Consider the following 14,897-nt stretch of genomic DNA (forward strand, 5'->3'; position numbering starts at 1 on the left):
TTAGGGGTACGCAGCACCCCCATTTTTTCCAGAATTAATAAAAGATACCTTTATAGGAGTATTACGTCTCTATCCATGTGAGTCGGGTATGCTCCTAATCATAAATAAGATTTAAAACATCTGTGGCAGTTCTGTATATCTGATTTATTATATTGAACGTACTACACCATTGGGGTTTCCCACCCCTTCTTCTTTTCTTCTCCTTGCTGTCGAGGGGATCCCACAAGGGAGGAGGATCAAGCTGCACGAGGGAGAAAGATACCTTTATGGATACAGCACGCACATTGTACATGTGAGTACGGTGCGTACCTATACAGAATTCTCCTTTTACACGTGCAGATCAGATTTCTGTCAAGTATTGTTAATTGAAGATCCCCACGCACCATTCACTAATATTTTTGTTCAATATTCCCAGTTCCATCTGCTGTCCTTGTATTCCGTTCCAGATTGCAGTATCTTCTCTCCCCCCCGCCCCCCCCTCCTCCCGTCCCATGCCACCCATGCCACCCACCCCAACCCCCCAACCTCCCCCCCTGCCCCCCTACCCATCCCCTCACCCTCTCCCCCCTCCCCCTCCCTCCCACCCCCACTTCACAAGCCACTTCAAATCACCTAAGTTTACTATTATTGATTAAATTTAATTAGTAAATATTGCAAAGGTTGGAGTGTGAATCCATAAGGCACATCGTCATTACAGTCATACCACGCTGGAAATGCCCAAATACGTCTGATCTTGGAAGCCAAGCAGCGTTGGGCCTGATCAGTACCAGTAGGGGAGACCATCTGGGAAGATCAGGTACTGTATGATACAATAATTAATAGTGGCCTGAGAAAGGTACACACTCTATCTATCTTTAGTATATAATATCACGAATTATATATATACTGCACATTTATCAGTAATGCACAAGCACTTTAAGGCGGATAATAGCACTGCTAAATTAAATCCTGAGTATCACTTTGCACTTTTAATAAATTCGAGCCATCCTCACAAATAAGCACTTGCACGCTTAAGGCATAAGCACCTTATTAAATTAGTATAAATCTCAGTATTGCTAGCCATAAAATTAAATTAACTTATACACCTTTAAAAATTTGAATCACTATTTACAAAACAAATAAGCACTTGCACTTGCACGTTTAATTTGTTCCTAATATTATGAGATTAACATTATATTATGTTACCACCCATTTGGAAGTTGTCAATATATGCATTTTAATTGATAAACTATATCCCTGATGCTATATATCTTTACTTTTATGTGGAACGGTCACCATGGAAACTGGAGCAAAGCTGTGCTCAATAAACTACTAGAAAATGGCCACGGCTGCCTGAAAACCATACACAAAATCCTATCAAATATGGCCGCCGGGAGAGGACACAATACGAGACTTTCTACTCCCTTCCCCTGGATGACAGACACTTGAAGACAGCACTGAGGATTATACAGTGACATCGCGCCGCCGCGGGCGCATGCGCGGACGGCAGCGGAAGTGGGGCGGAAGTGACGTGTAGCGGCCTCCGTCACCGGAAGTGTGGCAGAAGTGCTGCGATTTTGCTAAAAACTGACTTTTAACACCTTTTAACTTCTCCTAAAATGCTGTGACTCACTCGTTTTCACTGGCTAATAGTTCCTAATACCATGATATCTTTTAGACTGCATTATACAAATTGATTAAATGTACTTAACATATGATTGTATCACATGACTCCCTGTAAAGCTAGGACCCTCCCACCATGCTATAACTGCTATAAATAGACTTGTAGGTCCATTGTACCCTTACCCCTTGAAGAAGTCTCATCAGACGAAACGCGTTGGTAACCTTCACCTACCTCATTTAAGATAAGAAAAAATCTTTATATCTGTTTTTATTGTAGCTTTTATACAACTCATTTAAGTGCTTTTAGTTCAGTTGTGCTTTTATTATTGTCCCATTTTTTAGATGTTTCTTTTATGTATAACTGTACGTGAATAAATACCTTTTAATTAAATAGAATTGGCAATTATATACTCATTATACTAACACCGTGGTCGCTATATATCCTTCATCCCCCCCTTTTTTTCATAAATCTCATTCAGGGAATCACCGTCCCTGTACATATTTGAAGGATCCAGATGAAGCCCCAGTAGTAACACAGGGGAGTGCCATTTTAGTTTGCCAGTATCATTCATACAACATATCTGTTTTATCACAAGTGGCGCAATATTAATCCCTGTTCCATATATATATATATATATATATATATATATATAAAATAAGAATTTACTTACCGATAATTCTATTTCTCGTAGTCCGTAGTGGATGCTGGGAACTCCGTAAGGACCATGGGGAATAGCGGCTCCGCAGGAGACTGGGCACAAAAGTAAAAGCTTTAGGACTACCTGGTGTGCACTGGCTCCTCCCCCTATGACCCTCCTCCAAGCCTCAGTTAGGATACTGTGCCCGGACGAGCGTACACAATAAGGAAGGATATTGAATCCCGGGTAAGACTCATACCAGCCACACCAATCACACCGTACAACCTGTGATCTGAACCCAGTTAACAGCATGATAACAGAGGAGCCTCTGAAAAGACGGCTCACAACAATAATAACCCGATTTAGTTAACAATAACTATGTACAAGTATTGCAGACAATCCGCACTTGGGATGGGCGCCCAGCATCCACTACGGACTACGAGAAATAGAATTATCGGTAAGTAAATTCTTATTTTCTCTGACGTCCTAGTGGATGCTGGGAACTCCGTAAGGACCATGGGGATTATACCAAAGCTCCCAAACGGGCGGGAGAGTGCGGATGACTCTGCAGCACCGAATGAGAGAACTCCAGGTCCTCCTCAGCCAGGGTATCAAATTTGTAGAATTTAGCAAACGTGTTTGCCCCTGACCAAGTAGCTGCTCGGCAAAGTTGTAAAGCCGAGACCCCTCGGGCAGCCGCCCAAGATGAGCCCACTTTCCTTGTGGAATGGGCTTTTACAGATTTTGGCTGTGGCAGGCCTGCCACAGAATGTGCAAGCTGAATTGTACTACAAATCCAACGAGCAATAGTCTGCTTAGAAGCAGGAGCACCCAGCTTGTTGGGTGCATACAGGATAAACAGTGAGTCAGATTTTCTGACTCCAGCCGTCCTGGAAACATATATTTTCAGGGCCCTGACTACGTCCAGCAACTTGGAGCCCTCCAAGTCCCTAGTAGCCGCAGGCACCACAATAGGCTGGTTCAAGTGAAATGCTGAAACCACCTTAGGGAGAAATTGAGGACGAGTCCTCAATTCTGCCCTGTCCGCATGAAAAATTAGGTAAGGGCTTTTATAGGATAAAGCCGTCAATTCTGAGACACGCCAGGCTGAAGCCAGGGCTAACAGCATTACCACTTTCCATGTGAGATATTTTAAATCCACTGTGGCAAGTGGTTCGAACCAATGTGATTTTAGGAATCCCAAAACCACATTGAGATCCCAGGGTGCCACTGGAGGCACAAAGGGAGGCTGTATATGCAGTACCCCCTTTACAAAAGTCTGGACTTCAGGAACTGAAGCCAATTCTTTCTGGAAGAAAATCGACAAGGCCGAAATTTGAACCTTAATGGATCCTAATTTTAGGCCCATGGACAGTCCTGTTTGCAGGAAATGCAGGAAACGACCTAGTTGAAATTCCTCTGTCGGGGGCCTTCCTGGCCTCGCACCACGCAACATATTTCCTCCAAATACGGTGATAATGTTGTGCAGTTACATCCTTCCTGGCTTTGATCAGGGTAGGGATGACTTCATCTGGAATGCCTTTCTCCTTCAGGATCCGGCGTTCAACCGCCATGCCGTCAAACGCAGCCGCGGTAAGTCTTGGAACAGACAGGGTCCTTGCTGAAGCAGGTCCCTTCTTAGAGGTAGAGGCCACGGATCCTCCGTGAGCATCTCCTGAAGTTCCGGGTACCAAGTCCTTCTTGGCCAATCCGGAGCCACGAGTATAGTTCTTACTCCTCTCCGTCTTATAATCCTCAGTACCTTGGGTATGAGAGGCAGAGGAGGGAACACATACACTGACTGGTACACCCACGGTGTTACCAGAGCGTCCACCGCTATTGCCTGAGGGTCCCTTGACCTGGCGCAATACCTGTCTAGTTTTTTGTTGAGGCGGGACGCCATCATGTCCACCTTTGGTTTTTCCCAACGGTTTACAATCAATTGGAAGACTTCTGGATGAAGTCCCCACTCTCCCGGGTGGAGATCGTGTCTGCTGAGAAAATCTGCTTCCCAGTTGTCCACTCCGGGAATGAACACTGCTGACAGTGCTATCACATGATTTTCCGCCCAGCGAAGAATCCTTGCAGCTTCTGCCATCGCTCTCCTGCTTCTTGTGCCGCCCTGTCTGTTTACGTGGGCGACTGCCGTGATGTTGTCCGACTGGATCAACACCGGCTGACCCTGAAGCAGAGGCCTTGCTTGACTTAGGGCATTGTAAATGGCCCTTAGTTCCAGGATATTTATGTGAAATGACGTTTCCATGCTTGACCACAAGCCCTGGAAATTTCTTCCCTGTGTGACTGCTCCCCAGCCTCTCAGGCTGGCATCCGTGGTCACCAGGACCCAGTCCTGAATGCCGAATCTGCGGCCCTCTAGAAGATGAGCCCTCTGCAACCACCACAGGAGAGACACCCTTGTCCTTGGAGACAGGGTTATCCGCTGATGCATCTGAAGATGCGATCCGGACCATTTGTCCAGCAGATCCCACTGAAAGGTTCTTGCGTGGAATCTGCCGAATGGAATCGCTTCGTAAGAAGCCACCATTTTTCCCAGGACCCTTGTGCATTGATGCACTGACACTTGACCTGGTTTTAGGAGGTTCCTGACTAGCTCGGATAACTCCCTGGCTTTCTCCTCCGGGAGAAACACCTTTTTCTGGACTGTGTCCAGAATCATCCCTAGGAACAGCAGACGTGTCGTCGGAATCAGCTGCGATTTTGGAATATTTAGAATCCACCCGTGCTGTCGTAACACTACTTGAGATAGTGCTACTCCGACCTCTAACTGTTCCCTGGACCTTGCCCTTATCAGGAGATCGTCCAAGTAAGGGATAATTAAGACGCCTTTTCTTCGAAGAAGAATCATCATTTCGGCCATTACCTTGGTAAAGACCCGGGGTGCCGTGGACAATCCAAACGGCAGCGTCTGAAACTGATAATGACAGTTCTGTACCACAAACCTGAGGTACCCTTGGTGAGAAGGGCAAATTGGGACATGGAGGTAAGCATCCTTGATGTCCAGAGACACCATATATTCCCCTTCTTCCAGGTTCGCTATCACTGCTCTGAGTGACTCCATCTTGAATTTGAACCTTTGTATGTAAGTGTTCAAGGATTTCAGATTTAAAATAGGTCTCACCGAGCCGTCTGGCTTCAGCACCACAAACAGCGTGGAATAATACCCCTTTCCCTGTTGCAGGAGGGGTACCTTGATTATCACCTGCTGGGAATACAGCTTGTGAATGGCTTCCAATACCGCCTCCCTGTCGGAGGGAGACGTTGGTAAAGCAGACTTCAGGAACCGGCGAGGGGGAGACGTCTCGAATTCCAATTTGTACCCCTGAGATACTACCTGCAGGATCCAGGGGTCCACTTGCGAGTGAGCCCACTGCGCTCTGAAATTCTTGAGACGGCCCCCCACCGTGCCTGAGTCCGCTTGTAAGGCCCCAGCGTCATGCTGAGGACTTGGCAGAAGCGGGGGAGGGCTTCTGTTCCTGGGAAGAGGCTGCCTGATGCAGTCTTTTTCCCCTTCCTCTGCCCCGGGGCAGAAATGAGGAGCCTTTTGCCCGCTTGCCCTTATGGGGACGAAAGGACTGAGCCTGAAAAGACGGTGTCTTTTTCTGCTGAGAGGTGACTTGGGGTAAAAAGGTGGATTTCCCAGCCGTTGCCGTGGCCACCAGGTCCGATAGACCAACCCCAAATAACTCCTCCCCTTTATACGGCAATACTTCCATATGCCGTTTGGAATCCGCATCACCTGACCACTGTCGCGTCCATAACCCTCTTCTGGCAGAAATGGACAGCGCACTTACTCTTGATGCCAGAGTGCAAATATCACTCTGTGCATCTCGCATATATAGAAATGCATCCTTTAAATGCTCTATAGTCAATAATATACTGTCCCTATCCAGGGTATCAATATTTTCAGTCAGGGAATCCGACCAAGCCACCCCAGCACTGCACATCCAGGCTGAGGCGATTGCTGGTCGCAGTATAACACCAGTATGTGTGTATATACTTTTTAGGATATTTTCCAGCTTCCTATCAGCTGGTTCCTTGAGGGCGGCCGTATCAGGAGACGGTAACGCCACTTGTTTTGATAAGCGTGTGAGCGCTTTATCTACCCTAGGGGGTGTTTCCCAACGCGCCCTAACCTCTGGCGGGAAAGGGTATAATGCCAATATTTTTTTAGAAATTATCAGTTTTTTATCGGGGGAAACCCACGCTTCATCACACACCTCATTTAATTCATCTGATTTCAGGAAAAACTACGGGTAGTTTTTTCACACCCCACATAATACCCTTTTTTGTGGTACTTGTAGTATCAGAAATGTTCAAAACCTCCTTCATTGCCGTGATCATGTAACGTGTGGCCCTACTGGAAGTCACGTTTGTCTCCTCACCGTCGACACTGGAGTCAGTGTCCGTGTCTGGGTCTGTGTCGACCATCTGAGGTAACGGGCGCTTTAGAGCCCCTGACGGTGTTTGAGACGCCTGGACAGGCACTAGCTGATTTGCCGGCTGTCTCATGTCGTCAACAGTCTTTTGTAAAGTGCTGACGCGATCACGTAATTCCTTCCATAAGACCATCCAGTCAGGTGTCGACTCCCTAGGGGGTGACATCACTATTACAGGCAATTGCTCCGCCTCCACACCATTTTCCTCCTCATACATGTCGACACAAACGTACCGACACACAGCACACACACAGGGAATGCTCTGATAGAGGACAGGACCCCACTAGCCCTTTGGGGAGACAGAGGGAGAGTTTGCCAGCACACACCAGAGCGCTATATATAATGTATAGGGACAACCTTATATAAGTGTTTCTCCCTTATATAGCTGCTGTATAGATTCTTATGCCAATTTAGTGCCCCCCCTCTCTTGTTTTACCCTGTTTCTGTAGTGCAGGACTGCAGGGGAGAGTCAGGGAGACGTCCTTCCAGCGGAGCTGTGAGGGAAAATGGCGCTTGTGTGCTGAGGAGATAGGCTCCGCCCCCTTCTCGGCGGCCTTTCTCACGCTTTTTTAAGGAAAACTGGCAGGGGTTAAATGCATCCATATAGCCCAGGAGCTATATGTGATGCATTTTTCGCCATCCAAGGTGTTTTTATTGCGTCTCAGGGCGCCCCCCCCAGCGCCCTGCACCCTCAGTGACCGGAGTGTAAAGTGTGCTGAGAGCAATGGCGCACAGCTGCGGTGCTGTGCGCTACCTTGTTGAAGACAGGACGTCTTCTGCCGCCGATTTTCCGGACCTCTTCTGTCTTCTGGCTCTGTAAGGGGGCCGGCGGCGCGGCTCTGGGACCCATCCATGGCTGGGCCTGTGATCGGTCCCTCTGGAGCTAATGTCCAGTAGCCTAAGAAGCCCAATCCACTCTGCACGCAGGTGAGTTCGCTTCTTCTCCCCTTAGTCCCTCGATGCAGTGAGCCTGTTGCCATCAGGACTCACTGAAAATAAAAAACCTAACTTAAACTTTTTCACTAAGCAGCTCAGGAGAGCCACCTAGTGTGCACCCTTCTCGTTCGGGCACAAAAATCTAACTGGAGGAGGGTCATAGGGGGAGGAGCCAGTGCACACCAGGTAGTCCTAAAGCTTTTACTTTTGTGCCCAGTCTCCTGCGGAGCCGCTATTCCCCATGGTCCTTACGGAGTTCCCAGCATCCACTAGGACGTCAGAGAAAGTAGCAATAGTGCGGCACTCAAAGACGTTTTTCATCAGAAAATAAAACTCACGGACACCAGGGTCACTGAATTCAACGTTTCAATCCCCACAGGATTTTCCCTGTGGGGATTGAAACGTTGAATTCAGTGACCCTGGTGTCCGTGAGTTTTATTTTCTGATGAAAAACGTCTTTGAGTGCCGCACTATTGCTACTTTCTACTCATCCTCTGTGAGGGCACCAAGACTAGCTATAATATATAGGTGGAGTGCCGGGTTTTATGTGTTCTATATATATATATATATATATATATCTCCTTTGTAGAAAAGCCGCACTCACATGTCGTTCATAATCACAGCAGCTGGGGTGCAGAATCCAGGAACAGGTCCAATCCGAACAAAGTTCCACAATACATGTGCACAAATGAGGATGCACTCACCAGACTTCTCCAGAAAACGATAAACTTTAATCCAGACAGCAAATACTCGAACTTCTTTTTGTGAGTATGTGCTGTCTGGATTAAAGTTTATCGTTTTCTGGAGAAGTCTGGTGAGTGCATCCTCATTTGTGCACATATATATATATATATATATATATATATTTATATGGGAAAACAGTGTATAGGGTTTTTCTAAGCGACCAATGGTGTCACATAAGTTTAGGGAGACCAAATTATAATAAAAAATAATGTACAATTTAATTCACATATAAATCACACCAGTAAAAATAGATATCAAAGCCACAAGTAAAAAAGGTTTTAAAATTGTCTCTGGAGCTGGATATAAATATAAAAAATGACATCCATAAATTATTGTAAAACAAGAGGACAAAAATACATACTACTATAAAATCCATGTATAAAAGAAGAATCAATAGCTTAACTTGAGAGGATGGGTTATGCCTGGTAACAGCCAACGCGTTTCGTCTTATCTGGACTTCATCAAGGGTGATATGATAGTGGGACAGCTCATAAATATATACATGCACTAATGAGGAAGTGAATGTTACATCATTTCCTGTCAATTACAGGTTCAAAGGTGAGAGATTCTTATATTCACAAAAACTGTGATATCGTTGTTTCCCCCCAGTAGTATCATAATTCTGGGGAGAACCGCTGGATATAGACCACATATTATTGCTGGAAACTGTTATTTAAACACTATAAAGTTCACTTATCCCTGACTTCCTGTTCGGACCGCGGGTCACATCACATCCGCCCCACTTCCGGCGTCAGCTGGTTCTTACTGCGCAAGCGCCGGCTCTGGACAGCGGGCCTTGGCTGTCCACGGGCGATTGCGCATGCGCCCGCTCTGTGTAGCGAGATCAGGTGGACTCCAGATGTCATAACCTCTGTTTTCAATGTGATATACATGCGGCGGCCATTTTCTTGGAGTAATTATGTTGGAGACACTTCTTAAGAGCATATGTAGTCCCGGCGGCCATCTTTGGTGTGAAGACTCTCATTGGCACACCAGATTGTGCTCGCAATCCAAGAAAAAAAATCAAATAAATAGGAAAAGAGTAGTTTAGGAGTTATACTTAAAAGTAGCTCACATCTCCAATATACTGTGTCCAAAAATCCTCTAGATAAACTAGATACAAACAGGTATATATATTAAATTAAATATTATAAAGATATTATTATAAAAAAAGAGGGGGGAAGCAGGTGATAAATAATGTATAATGTTATAAAACTGCGATTAAGTATCCGAGATCTAGGAACGTATTGGGACTGAATGATCCCATATACATAAATGACTCTATACTGATTGTTACCTATCCGGGATCTATGTCCATATGGGTTTTACTTAATGTATATGTGACACACTTACGCCACCACAAAGCCTACACCAGACTTCCCATATGAGAAGAACAGTTTGAGAAAATAAATTTGAGTACATTAGAGGTAGAAACCCTCATATTCCTCTTTCAAATTACAGCACCCAGTCTTCCATGACAGTCTACCATCTATGTACTGACAGGGCCCAACACTGGTTAGCTTCTAAGATCGGGCGGAATTGGGCATCTCCAGTGTGGTATGGCTGTAGTAGTGGTGTGAAACAGAGGTGGAGAGTAGAAAAAGGGAGATGAATAAGAGGAGGGTCACTGAGGTGTGGGCAAGAAGAGGTGCAGTATAAGGCGTATGTCATAGACAGGGGGCTATTTCATAGCCCTCATTGAAGCCATCTGGATGAAGGGTATTCAGTTAAAAAATCCAGTACATCTCCCTTCTAGATAGAAGGTTGAAAAGATCTCCACCTCTCTCTCCAAGTGAGACCAGCTCGATGCCTTTAAACGTAAGTTCATCAGGGTCCGAGTTATGTCACAGATGGAAGTGTTTTGATACTGCATGCGTTAGGATGATGTTTCTCACATGTTCCTGGATGCGGAGCTTCAAGGGTCTCTTAGTTTTCCCTAAATATTTCATTTTGCATGAGCATTCCAGCATGTAGATTACTGAGACGGTATTACAATTATTAAACTGTTTGATCTTATACTCTTTTGAGTTGTTGGTATTTTTAAAGGTTTTCCTATTGGAATGTAAATACTGACAAACGTTGCAGCGACCACACTTGTAGCATCACACGCATTTGGGCATACTGGAAGGTGCTTCTGGGTTTCTTAGCATACTAGGTGCCACAAGGTCCTTGAGATTCTGCGATTTCCTGAATACCACTTGTGGTTCTTTCGGAAGATGGTCCTTTAGAATGGGGTCCATTAATAAGATGTTCCAATGTTTCTTTAAAGTTTTTTTAATATGATTCTCATGCCTGCTATAGGTGGTGATGAACCTCACTGTGTCTTCTTTCTTTTCCTTGGGTTTGTATCTTAGAAGTTGTTTCCTCTCCAGTTTCTTTGCCTTTAGGTTTGCTTCTTCCAATAAATGGTTCGGGTAAGCTTTCTTCTTGAATCTTTCAGTATAGACTTGCAGCTGTTGATCTCGGTCTTCGTTGTTCTTACAGTTCTGGGCTATTCTGTTGAACTGTGAGAAAGGGATGTTGTTTTTCCATTGTTGACAATGATTACTTTTAAAATGTACATAGCTGTTCATGTCGACCTTCTTAATGTAGTTCTTGGTGACCACTTCTTTCCCTGATTGTGTCAATACCAGGGAAAGGAATTCAATCTTTTCTGCGCTATCGTTGGCAGTGAAGCTGAGGTTCTTAGTATTATCTGATATATATATATAAAAAATTCCTTAAAACTTAGATTGTCACCATCCCATATGATTAAAATATCGTCTATGTAGCGTTTATAAAAATCGATGTTCTGCTGAAATGGTTGGTCATTAAAAACATACTCATTTTACCATTGTCCCATGAAAAGGTTCGCGAAGTTCGGTGCGAAAATCGTGCCCATGGCAGTACCACAGATTTGAAGGAAGAAACCATCTAAAAACTTAAAATAGTTGCGTTTTAAAATGAAATTCATCAGTTCACATATAAAAATTCAATGTTCTTCTGTGATTAGGGCATCCTGAGAAATCCATTGCAGGTCTCAATCCCCTTGTCGTGATCTATGCACTTGTAGAATGATTGTACATCTATGGTGATCCATCTATGTGTCTTTCCATTCAAAAGATTCCATTAAATTCAGAACTGATGTTGTGTCTTTCAAATACGCAGGTAAGTTCACGTTTCCTTAAAAATATGTCCACATATTCTGACAAATGCGATGTTAGGGAATCAATCCCAGCAACAATGCGTCTTCCTGGGGGATTTATCATGGATTTGTGTAGTTTAGGTAAAAAGTAAAAAATGGGGGTTGTGGGGTTGGAATTGAACAAGACACACACACACATGTATATACATACATATATACATATCTATTTATATTCACTAAAAACAGTGGCCAGCACTCCAGGGAGATGTTAACAATTAAATCCCATCACATCATGTCTGCTAGGAGGCGGACCGTGGGACGGACGCTACTGCTGTCCCTTCCCACACACACTGTCACCACAGCAGACCAGTTCTTACTCTGCTGGCATTTAGAAGCAATTGGATCTTCCTACCGAACACCAACTTGAAGTAAGCCCTGCCTTAAGGGTAGGTTTTTGTTTTTCTCATATGGTGCGCTGTTCTAGCAGATAATGTGTATCTGGCACTGTGGGGCATATATTGTGTATCTGGCACTGTGGGGCATATAATGTGTATCTGGCACTGTGGGGCATATAATGTGTATCTGGCACTGTGGGTGATATAATGTGTATCTGGCACTGTGGGGGGCATATCATGTGTATCTGGCACTGCTGGGGGCATATCATGTGTATCTGGCACTGCTGGGGGGCATATCATGTATATCTGGCACTGTGGGGCCATATAATGTGTATCTGGCACTGCACTGCTGGGGGCATATAATGTGTATCTGGCAGCACTGCTGGGGGCATATGTCTATCTGGCATGCACTACTGGGGGCATATAAAGTGTATCTGGCACTGTGGTGGCATATAATGTGTATCTGGTATTAAGTTAGATTTGGGTGGGTTATTTTGTTTCTGTGCAGGGTGAATACTGCCTGCTTTATTTTTACACTGCAATTTAGATTTCAGTTTGAACACACCCCACCCAAATCTAACTCTCTCTGCACGTTATATCTGCCCCCCTGCAGTGCACATGGGCCCTCATTCCGAGTTGTTCGCTCGCTAGCAGATTTTAGCAGCATTGCACACGCTAGGCCGCCGCCCTCTGGGAGTGTATCTTAGCTTAGCAGAATTGCGAATGAAATATTAGCAGAATTGCAAATAGAAAATTCTTAGCAGTTTCTGAGTAGCTCGAGACTTACTCCTACACTGCGATCAGCTCAGCCCGTTTCGTTCCTGGTTTGACGTCACAAACACGCCCTGCGTTCGGCCAGCCACTCCCCCGTTTCTCCAGACACTCCCGCGTTTTATTCTGGCACGCCTGCGTTTTTCCGCACACTCCCAGAAAACGGTCAGTTTCCGCCCAGAAACACCCACTTCCTGTCAATCACACTCCGATCACTTCAACGATGAAAATTCTTCGTTCGGACGTGAGTAAATCTACTAAGTTTTGAGCTAAAATACTTAGCGCATGCGCACTGCGTACCATGCGCATACGCATTTTTGCCTTAATCGCTCCGTTGCGAAAATCGTCAACGAGCGAACAACTCGGAATGACCTCCATGGTTTTACCCAACTGCTAACAAATTTGCTGCTGCGATCAACTCAGAATTAGGCCCACGATCAGGTCTGAAGTAGGCCCTTAGGCCCATAGTCAGCCCAAGATCATTTGGGTAAGTAGGCAATATATATTGCAGCAATCACTAAGCATAGTGAAATATCGGTAAAAGGCTGTAATTACAACAAAGATTTACTATTAACTATTACTAAAAAAAAACAACACAAGAGATGATATTACACAGGGGGTGTTTTATTGGAACTCCTAAAGAGTATCTCTGATTGCAAAGTAATTGGGTAATGCTCATGTGTCCAATGTATTCACAGTAGCAGCTGATATATTGCTGAAAACAATTGTGATTACATGTAGCCAGAATATTTTACCCCAATGAATTGTGTATTATGGGTGTAAGATAACCAGAACATCATCCTATATAAAGTAATAACACTGTAGTATGTTTGAATTGAGGAATAAAGAGAGATATAGCCTTAAAGCGCTCCTATAGAAACCCAGGTTTACAAACACACACCCAGTGGGTAGATAAAATTAATTGATCACATACACCGGTATTTCAAAGGATCCAACGTTGGTTAGACGCAGGTGGTTCTAATTCTCATAGATATAAGACAAAAAAAAAGTGCAATAGTGCAATTAACCTTTTAAAAGGTGCTTGAATTTATTTTAATATTGCACTTACACCCAACAGATGGAATCAGTCGCATTAGGATAAATCCTCATTGGCAGTACAGCAACAAAGGACTGGAGAATAACAATCCTTTTAGTGTCCAGCGCCGATATCACATGCAGCTAAACCTCATAAAAGATAGACAGCACGAAAAAGTGCAATAGTGCAATTATCCTTTTTTTTAAAACACAGGTTTATTTTTTAAAACATTGCACTTACATCAAAGTAGATGAAAAAAGCATATACATGAATCCCCAATGAGAAGTACAGCCACAGGAGGTGAGGTCTGAAGAAGAACCATTTAAGTTCGAAACGCGTTAAGCGTATACTCTCCCGTTTTACCTGTGACCCCGTTTGAGTATTACCATCTCCATTAGACGCTGAGGAACTGTGTGGGATTCTGGTTTCCGGAGCCATTACCCGTAGGTGAACCATCTGACCCTTTCCAGACCTCACCTCCTGTGGCTATGTAATGAGCTATTTGAGAACTATCACAGCATATTGATTTCAAAAATATACTATCAGATATTCAGACTAAAATGGATATCTAAATTCAGATCCACACTTATAGGGATATTGCGACTGCGCACAGCCTTTATTTGACTTTTCTCTTCTTTATTCACGGCCCTTACTGTGTGGAGTTTGTATATTCTCCCCGTGCTTGTGTGGGTTTCCTCCGGGTACTCCAGGTTCCTCCCACAATCCAAAAATATACTGGCAGGTTAATTAACTCCTGACGAAGAAAACAACCCTTGTGTGTAAGTGTGCGCATTGTTAAAGCTGATTAACTTTCAGGAAGAAAAAGCAATACCTTAAATATATATCTAATCAGGTCGCTGCAACTGCTAAGCGTGTGTGTAAAACCCCTAACAGATGCATACACGTTGCGTAAGCCCGCCGTCACGCTGTAAGCACAGAGTAGCTACACATGAGGCTGAATACACTTTATAACCCCTAGCAGGAAAGGAACACGACACCAATTGTATTTAAAATGTTGGGATCCAACCCACCAACAAATATTTACTCAAAAGGGGGTTACAACAATAATACAATCACATAAGAGAAGAGGCTACAATCAATGGATACATACGTTTGTTCGCCAGCGCCACCCGGTCCCGGTCCTCAGTCAATCAAGATAGATGACCTTCAGAGAATGTGTCTGGCCGGCCAGGC

At 44.4% G+C, this 14,897-nt stretch overlaps 1 pseudogene; it reads left to right on the forward strand.

Annotated features, from left to right (window-relative positions):
• The first annotated feature begins 689 nt into the window (after nucleotides 1–689).
• Nucleotides 690–808, forward strand: LOC134938815 (5S ribosomal RNA; annotated as a pseudogene).
• The last annotated feature ends 14,089 nt before the right edge of the window (nucleotides 809–14,897 follow it).

Source organism: Pseudophryne corroboree, chromosome 1 (genome assembly GCF_028390025.1).
Source record: "Pseudophryne corroboree isolate aPseCor3 chromosome 1, aPseCor3.hap2, whole genome shotgun sequence".
NCBI lineage: Eukaryota > Metazoa > Chordata > Amphibia > Anura > Myobatrachidae > Pseudophryne > Pseudophryne corroboree.